A 9,520-nucleotide genomic window follows, 5' to 3' on the forward strand; every position below is an offset into this window, starting at 1 on the left:
ATCACAAGAACAAACAACCAATACTCTTACAACCACTCCAGACTCTTACAACATTTTAGTTTTTCACTTTCAATACAGTGTTCAATAAATTACACAAGATAGTCAACATATTATAAAATAGGTTTTGTGTTAGATGATTTTGCCCAACTTTAGGCTAATATAAGTGTCTGAGTGCTGTCAACTGAAAAAAAAATGCACAGCACAAGGGTCGTGAGTTAAGTTTTATATGGGACAAAATGAGGACTATAGCCCAGGAGATAGCCTCTCAGATGGCTCTGACAAACTGCTCGGAAGAGGTAGCGGGGGAGGTCAGTATACATGTGATTTTACTGTAGAGAGACACGTTCAATCTAGCACACATTTTGGCAGAATCTTGCTGCTAGTCACAAGAAGCTTACTGCTAGTCATGAGGAACAGATGTCTGTTAACGATTTTAGTGTTTTTCTAGATATGAGAAGATGCAAGAATTTGGGCTCATAAAATCTTCTCCTGAAGATATCTAACTATCTGAAGGCCTGTTCTGCCAGTTTTTCCCAGAGCAGAGTGCCTCATTCCTGATCTCCACCCTGAACTCCTTTCAGGGTGTGCCGAAGGTCAGCAACTGCAGTGTCTAGTGACTTCATTCTTACAGAACCAAATAGCAAGCAACAGTTTTTAGTTGGCAGTGCCCCTCATGGTCATAAATTTGACGATGGCTTGGGAGGCATTTCATGACCATTTTGTCCCACGGTGCGTGGAATGTTCATTCCTAGGTCAGGCAAGGATTTCATTGATACCACTCAATGTGCTGTTACTGGACTAGGCCCTATTAACTGTAGCCAAAAGCCTCTGGACCACCTGTCTTACTAGTCCGTTATGGTCCTAGAAATGATTCCCTCTTGTTGCTTCTTCCCATATTAAGAGTTACTATTACAATCATTGATCTTATACAGAACTATATGTCTGGTCAACTGCTTCAAGTCACTTAGTCATCATTTTATCAGAGGTTCATTCACAGATTTGGTAATGTAAGAAACAACAATCTTGTAAAATAAGCAGAATACAAGTAATCTAGCTAGTAGTATTAGTAAGGTCATAAGTAAGAATTTAAGCCAAGAACTTCCATTAGGTGCGACCCAGTATATCCCCAGGTCATTTGACTTAGTCTGTTCTGTACCAATTCTTATCTTTAAGGGAAATGATATATAGGCTTATTCATAAGGCACCCAGCCCAATTTCCTAGTGTTATTAAGCTGGTAATCCTTACTATGGTTTAATTGTTCCCAACATGGTGGGGGGGGGGCCTTAAAAATCATAGCCTGATGTTAGCCATATAAATCCAGCACACAAGTGAGGGAAGTTATATTCTTTGGCTGAAAATTTGCTTGTTGCTCTGATTGAATTTGAGTACCTTTAAAAGAAAATTTATATTTTTGGTGATAGTTAGAACAAGTCTGATTGATTGGCCAAGTGAGGGAGTCCCAGGAAAGAAATACATTTGGTTCGTAAGCAAAAGTGTGAGCAATTATCAAAGTAATTGGTATACAGGCCTGATCCATCATCTTAGGTAAGCTGTCTACTTCAGATATAGTCTTCTTCTCATCCTGGTCTGGTAGCTTCTCCTCTGTTTAAGCATCGCTTTTAAGATGATTTTGAGGTCAGCAGTCCTCTCCATAGGCTAGTCCAATGCAAGGGGTCAATTCCCTTAGTTTTACTGTGCATGAGCTGGTTAAAAGTACCTGATAAGGGTCCTTCCATTTAGGTTGGAGATAGTCCTTTAAATGATGTCTTTTCCAGTATGCATAATCTCCTGGTTGCAGGACATGGGGGCATCTTATCTTTTTTTTTTTCCCTTGGGAAGTCAGGATTTATTAAAAGCATCAAGCTCCAGGACATTTTTTTTTTTTAACCAAATACCTTTAAAAATGTTTTTTTATCCCCACAAAAATCCTTATCATTTAAAACCAGATATTCAAATTACATGGCTAACATTTTTAGCTAATCAACTCTTCAGTACTGATCCTAGAAAACAACCTTCAATGGATCTTTGAATAATGGAGATTCAGCCACTGATATGAGTGGTTTAGGTAGTCACACCTTTAACGTTCAAGCCACAAGCTGTGACGTTTGGAAGGGGTGAGGTCTACTGTCCTGCATTATCAGAATTGGTCATATTTTCAGTGCTACTGGGTTGCACGTTATCTGCGAGGTTTTGTGCATGCTCAAGAAATAAATCTTTCAGTACACTTAATTCCTTAGCAATTTAATTTTTGCTTCCAACCATTCATTCTCCTCCTTGAGCCGATTCACTCTGCAGCGTATCCTGCGCTTTCTGCTTGCTTTTCAACAGGCTCTTTTTCACCGCCATGTTGTTCCTCTCTCTGCGCTGACGATACTCGTCACTGTTGCGATCCACGGGCAAACTCTTTTTGCTCTGCTTGCTTGGAGGCACAGCTTTGCCTCCGCCCCCAGGGCCAGCGGGTCCCAGCTGAGGAACCTGCTGTAAACCGCTGGCATGAGCCTGAGTATGGATGACACTTATTCCATTCACTCCCGGGGTACTGTTCTGCTGTGATACCTTGCTCATTGGGGCACGCTCCCTCGACAACACAGAACAAGTAGAAATGAGGACAAGGTGATCAATGGTTTCCACACTAAACTGCCAAGAAATCAGCACATGTACCTGAACCCCTGAGGGTACTGCCCATCTGTGTTGGAAGAACAGATTCTCCTTCCCCTCAAACATGCATTTCCATCCTCTCCATCTAGACACCTTTGCTGGCAATTTTCCTTACTGTGTTCCCTCCAAGCATGCTAACGAAGCACTTTATTTTTTGCCCTCCTCTGTTCTATTCAACTCGTGGTTGCTGCACGTTCCTCCAACCTGTGTTCAACAGTCAGCTGCGCCTCCAGCCCGCCCGCCCGCAAGCTGCCTCCACTCCGAGCGGCCCCCGCGGCGCAGCCCGACCCGACCCAGGCCTCGCAGCCCGCGAGTCAGCAAGGAGGAGTGATGGTTACGAAACAGGCAGCCTCTGCCGGTTCCGCAGCCGCCACCCGCTTCCCCTCCTCGCTGGGCCGTGTGCGCCAGGGGCATCTTATCTTCATCCAAAGATAGATTACTGAGGTAAACTTCAGAAACAAACTTAGAGTGTCCTTAAAATAATTCAATTAAACTTTACAATAATGTAACAGCAAGGAGCTACTGGGAAGTGGGTCTTAGTAAATACAGACCTCAACTAACAAAACTATAATTTAATGTCCACTGAAACTATCTTCTTCTCTCTAAAATTACCCTCATTTTCTACAAAATATAGCCAAAATAAGACTAACTTGTTTGCAAAATAAGTCTGGTTTCAATAAACTTGGCCTGATGATTTATACAAGTGTAATTGATCATATAGGTTCTTTTAAAGTTGACTTTGCTGGAACTTTTTAAGGAATCTCAAATTAAATTTTTAAAAGGCCTTTCAAGGGTAGGAAAACTATGCCAAGGGCTTGTCACTGATTTTGCCTTGGAAAATTTTGAGTGAATCTCTCCCTTTTCAAGGTCCTCAAAATACCTTGAATTCCTGCACCTGTTAGGAGGTGGCCTTCCTAATTTACCTGATAAACCTGCTGGTAATCCAAGAGTTTCCAATCTCTGGAGGGATCAGGTAGAGAGAAAGGATATATGTTTCAATTCTGCTTACAAAGGTATAATTTACTAAATTGATGTAAGTCATAATTAGCTTAAGGGGAAGGGTTCCTTATAGCTGGAAAAATAAAGATTAAAAGCCAATAATATTTCAGACAGAAGCCATAAAAAATTATAACCATATTCACCAGTTCACTGTCTCATGTAACTAATTCTTTTTGTTAAGTTTTATGAAGCCAAGAGATTTTCCATTAGAATTCTTTAATTTCTTACCCATCAGCAGTATAATCTGAAAGTTATCAGAAGCCTGCACTTGTCAAAAAGTGCATATTCTTACTATGAATATTCTTGAAGAGGAAGCATTTTTGCAAGGGCATCAGAGTAAAACAATAACTGTCTATGAATGACAAGACTTAAGGCACGGTTAGAGACCTAATTACAATGCAATTGACAAAGAAACCTGGTTACTGCTATGACATAAAACATTTTAAGTTAACTAGAATTATCACTGATAATACTTCACCAAGGCCTACTGCTTTTTAGGAATTCCATATAATTTCTAGAATATCTATATTAATAACATTTACCCATACAATATAACCTAAGAAGATTTATTACTCATTTGACAATGCTTCTCATGTAAGTTAACATACAAAATGAACCTAATTAGTTTAATATCTCTCTTTGGGCGGTTTCAGGGACCCTTTTGAAGCATCCCAAAAGTTAGCTAATGGTCAAAGGAACTTCACTGGAATTTGATTTGGGAAGTTTGTCGAAAAATGTCAGAAAGGTTTTAAAACACTTGGTCAAATAGGACCATAGATCACCGTGAAACAATACATATTCACTTAAGCAATGTGACAAAAGATTTCAAAGGAAAATACAGGACAGATCACTTAAAAGATAAACTTTAAAAGGTAAAGAAACTTAAGTTCTGTTATAAAAGCAGCTCAATAGTCTAAAAAAAACTTTGTTTTCTTAACAGAAAGAAAACTGAACTCCAGTCTTGCATCAGCCTATTTTTAATAACAATTCATTTACTTAATTAAATTTATTCTAAACTTAGCCAATCCTGACCTTGCACAAAACTCTTTTCTCGGGGTCCCTTTCCACAAACTTTCCATAACTTTCTGTATCAGTATTAGTTTGTCTCTTATTTTTTCCCATGCAGAAACAACCATCTCTAGGACAAAATTACTTTCTTTTCCCTTAACAAAATGCAATTCTATTCTTCATACCTCTTTTACTGAAAACCCACATCCTACTTTGCTACTGTATACTGAAATATTTCCCTAATTATTTCTGGTAGCTTTAATTACATATTTAAACTAGAATACTCAACTCTTCAAAACCTTAATTTCTAGTGAAAACTGAGGAGCAAGCAAATATGAACTGTCTTTTACATTAGTATTCTGTAGATTGGCAAACATGAATACCAATAATAATTTCTAAAAATATGTGCTTTCTTACAGAAAATCTCATTGTGGCACCAAACATATTTATCAATAGTCTTAAATATCTTTAGTTTCCCTGTAAATAGAAGCCAATGTTTAGTAATTAGTGTTTCAGTACCTCATTTTATTTGGGAATGACCTAGCTATTCAATAAACTTTCCTCATTTAAATTAGCACAACTCTAAAATTTCAAGTTACCAAATATCTGGAGAGTTTTTAAGTAGACATTCCTAAAACATAATTACTCCTAAGACATTTACCCAAAAGCTCTTACCTCATTTACATTTTTTTTTATAAAAATCATACCAAGTTTTTTCTTGTTGACAAATCTGCAACACATATAAGATCTTATTTGACTTCTATTAAACCTAGATACAGTAAAAGTATTATACTTAATACTGATGATTCTAAAGACATGTCTATACTAATTAAGTTGACAAACTTTAACTTTAATACCAGGTATTAACAATGAATATTTCCCAGTTCATGTGAACCTGAAATTCATTCTGGCAGTTTCCTTTTATATTTCTGAGAATTCGTATAAGCACTTAATTTCCTTTAAGCCAATTAAGTAGAGCTCATTTACAAATTAATTTTGATAATACCATCCAAAGGTAAAGACGTATTTATAATGCACACATAAACATATAGAAAGACACAAGCAGAGGTCTCAACTTCACTTTAAAACTTAGTCATGAATTAGGCATTACAATATAAAACTCATTAGTTTATAAATAACATTTGGAATAAGTTAAATTTGAAAAGCCCTCTTCTCCCCCACCCCTTTGTTTCCCTCAGTCTCAGGAATTACAGTCGTCTAGGTAAGTATTCCTGAGAGCCCTGGTAGAACATTCACATCTCAAGGCACTGGGAGAGAAAAGCAAGTTTTCCTAGAAGGACTTGTTCCCTCAGGGTCAGAATTCTGGAAAGGTGTTTTATCATGCCAGCTTTCTCTAACAACTGTGTCTGCTATAAAGAGTCCACTTTGGCCATTTTCTGGGCAAGATTCTCCTTTAATGCCCAATTAGGTAAGTGCTTGTAAGAGTAAGTTTTGTTTATAAACTTGGCTGGGGTGTTGGTCAGAGGCTGGCTTTCTGACACCCCTTGTTTCTCTGTTTGAGAGCTCTATTTCCCACATTAAAGTTGAACTTGTTGGGGATAAAATCTACTAATGAGATTGTGTGTGGGCCAGTGTGCCGCTTGCGAGCTTAACTCCTCTAGGCGCCACCCTAGAGTCATCGCAGCCCTCTTACGTGTCTCAGTTTCTCCCTTTGGTCGTCTAAGACCGTCGTTGGTACTCGGATCATTGAATGGCCAATTCTTACACATGATCCCTGGATGAGCACATCTTTTAATTAATAGGCAGGTTGCCCTGTGGGACCACTGCTTAGTGTGAGGAGACGTGTCAGATCAGCCTTCTACCTAACCACTCAGCCCAGACAGCTCAGTGTCTTTCAACGGGGTGGGCGCCTTCCCCAGTGTCTTTCAGCTGGGTGGGCACACCCCTCAACAGTGTCTTTCACCAGAGGGGCCAAGTACTGTTGCATACTGCCAGATAAAACTCAGGATACCAACCCATATGGGAGAGCCGAGAGCCAGGGAAGAGAGACTCACCCAAATTCGTCTAGACTCTCTAAGGGAGGTGAATGGGCACAAGAGGTCTCTGCTGGTACCAAACTCTGGCTCCTTGTAGAGTTCAGGCAAAGGAGAGAAGCCTGCTCTGGGTCCCTTCATTAGTTGCCAAACTGTTGACTGAAAAAAAAAAGAAAGCACAACATGAGTTTAAGTTTTATTTGGACAAAATGAGGACTATAGCCCAGGAGACAACCCCTCAGATAGTTCTGAGGAACTGCTCAGAAGAGGTGGGAGCGTGGTCTGTATATAATTTTAGTGAAGGGGGATACGTGCACTCAAGCATACATTTTGGTAGAATGTTGCTAGTCACAAGGTTGCTGCTGGTCACAAGGGGCAGATGTCTGTTCATGATTTTAGTGTTCTTCTAGATATGAGAAGATGCAAGCATTTGGGCTCATAAAATCTTCTTCTGAAAGTATTTAACTATCAAAAGCCCTGTTCTGCCGGTTTTTCTCAGAGCACAGAGTGCCTCATTCCTCATCTCCCTGAACTCCTTTCAGGGTGTGCCGAAAGTCAGCAACTGCAGTGGCTAGTGACTTGATTCTTATAGAACCAGAGTACAGGTGAAAATTTTTAGCTGTCAGCATCTTTAAGGTAGACTAGGCTAAGCTATGATGTTTAGTAGGTGTGTGAAATGCATTTTCAACTCGGGACATTTTTGATTTACAGTGAGTTCATTGGGATATAACCCCACCATAAGTCAAGGAAGATCTGTATTTTCTTTTAGATCAGTATCAGAAATATAACTCACTGACTCGTAGATAACTCCTTACACACAAGGAATTTCAGTTTTGATAAACATAGTACTCTTGCTAGAGTCAGAAAATCAATTTTTAGCCTGTTAATGTTGTTGGGAAGGAAAACTTTTCCATTCTACCCTTCTAGGTTCTGTGGCTGACTTAAGAACTAAATTGGCATAACAGATAAACAGGAGAAAAGCACTATTTTAATTATGTACTTACACACAGGAGCATTCCAAAGATGTGAGATTCAAAAGGCAGCCAGACAATTGAGGCTTATATAACATCCTGACCTAATGAAAGTGATAAAGGTCTGCGTTTCAAAGGGAGAGAAGGCAATTCACGGGAAGGTGAAAAGAGGAAATGAAATATTTGTCAAACAAACGTTGCCTTGCCTTGTAGGTAAGCACCTCAGGTGACTTATCTCTGGTAATAACTCTGTTCCTAGTACAGGCCCCCTTTCTAATGTAAATTAATCTTACAAAAGGGTAACTTCTACTGGTTTTAGAGCTTCTCCTGTGTCTGCAGTTTCTCAAAATAATCAGCTCAAAATAATCCTTATGCCAAAGAAGCATAATTCGGGGTGGCATATTCTGCTACCCTTCAATATTTTACTTCCTTTAATAGAGCTGCAGGGAGAAACTAGTTTTTCAAAAATAGAGGAAGCGGAACAAAAAGAATAGAATGTATTTTCCTAAAAACAATTATTTCAATGGTGTGACCAAATTAGGTGGTCTTCTCATTGGCATGTTGTAGCTTTTTGAGATTGAGCATTCAAGTAATTTAACATAATTGCATAAAATTAGGTTTTAAAATTCAGTTGAAAAATAGCATGAAGTCTCAGGTTGGGTTCTGCAGGACGCAAAGTTTAGCATGCAGAATATTTATTAGGGAGTGCCCTAGGGACCAACATCTGTGTCAGGGAGGAGAAGGAAGCAGGAGTGGGCAGAACAAGAAGTGAAGATTCAGTGCAGGCCAAGAAAGCCTCGTCTCCCCTGCCTCAAAACCCAGAGAGTTACAGAATATTCAAGATTGTCCTGAACTGTCCCAAGATGTCCAGGCCTTCGTACCCCTGATCAGTTAGGTGAGCGTATAAACTACCATAGCCATCCTAGAGATCAATTTAGCAGTATTTAGTGGAAGTGGGTAGGCACACACCCTGCGACTTGCCAGTATTACTTATGTGTTCTTCAGAGAAACTCTTGTATAGGTTTATAAGGGAGAAATGGTATAACAGAATTGGAGTCTGTTGTCCATCATCAAGGAACTACATAAACCAAATGGGGTGGAGGCATATGACAATCCTGTTCAGTGGTCAGAAACAATAAACTAGATGATGATAGCAAATATTTAGTTAACTACTAGGTAATGATAATACTAGCTAACCCTGACTGATAATACTAGCTAACATCACTTACTGTTTGCCATGCCCTTTGTTTATCTGTACCACCTTTATTCAACCCAATGTTCCATTATCGTATTCCTAAATGTGGACACTGAGGTAGGGAGAGGTGAAGTAATTTGTTCAAGATCACATAGCTAAAAAGTGGCAGAACCAGGGTTTAAATGGAGAAATCCTAGTTTTGAGAGGTCATGCTTTTAACCACTACCTCAAGTGTAGACCTTGGGGATAAAATGTTGAATGCGAAAAAGAGACAAAACAAGAGCTAGCACATAATACTCTATGTAAATGTAAGGCACACCTAATACATAAATTACACCATATCTTTGAATGATACATACCTTGCCAAGGATTTATGTTAATCACTTTAGAGTAGCAGCCTTTGATGGAAGAAGGGAAATAGAAGCAGGAAGATGAAGGGGAAAGGATATAAAAAGAGGAAAAGGGCCTAGCATGCATCACTGATGCTGTGCTATAAACTGATTATGACTAAGACAACTCCCTTCACTTGGGACCCAAAGCAAGCAAAAAAGTTACAGTAAAACTTCAGATCTGATCAGGTCTCAACTTACCTGATAAAAACATTTGTCATTTCTTCTGTGATAACTTACAAAATCCTGTAAAAAGGATACAAGACATGGGTCACTTCCACCTTACTCTCAATGTCCAGCCATAT

At 39.1% G+C, this 9,520-nt stretch overlaps 1 pseudogene; it reads right to left on the bottom strand.

The window, feature by feature from the left end:
* Positions 1-2,122: 2,122 nt before the first annotated feature.
* Positions 2,123-2,566, bottom strand: LOC133089657 (CCAAT/enhancer-binding protein gamma-like; annotated as a pseudogene).
* Positions 2,567-9,520: the final 6,954 nt, after the last annotated feature.

This window comes from Eubalaena glacialis, chromosome 4 (assembly GCF_028564815.1).
Source record: "Eubalaena glacialis isolate mEubGla1 chromosome 4, mEubGla1.1.hap2.+ XY, whole genome shotgun sequence".
Classification (NCBI taxonomy): Eukaryota; Metazoa; Chordata; class Mammalia; order Artiodactyla; family Balaenidae; genus Eubalaena; species Eubalaena glacialis.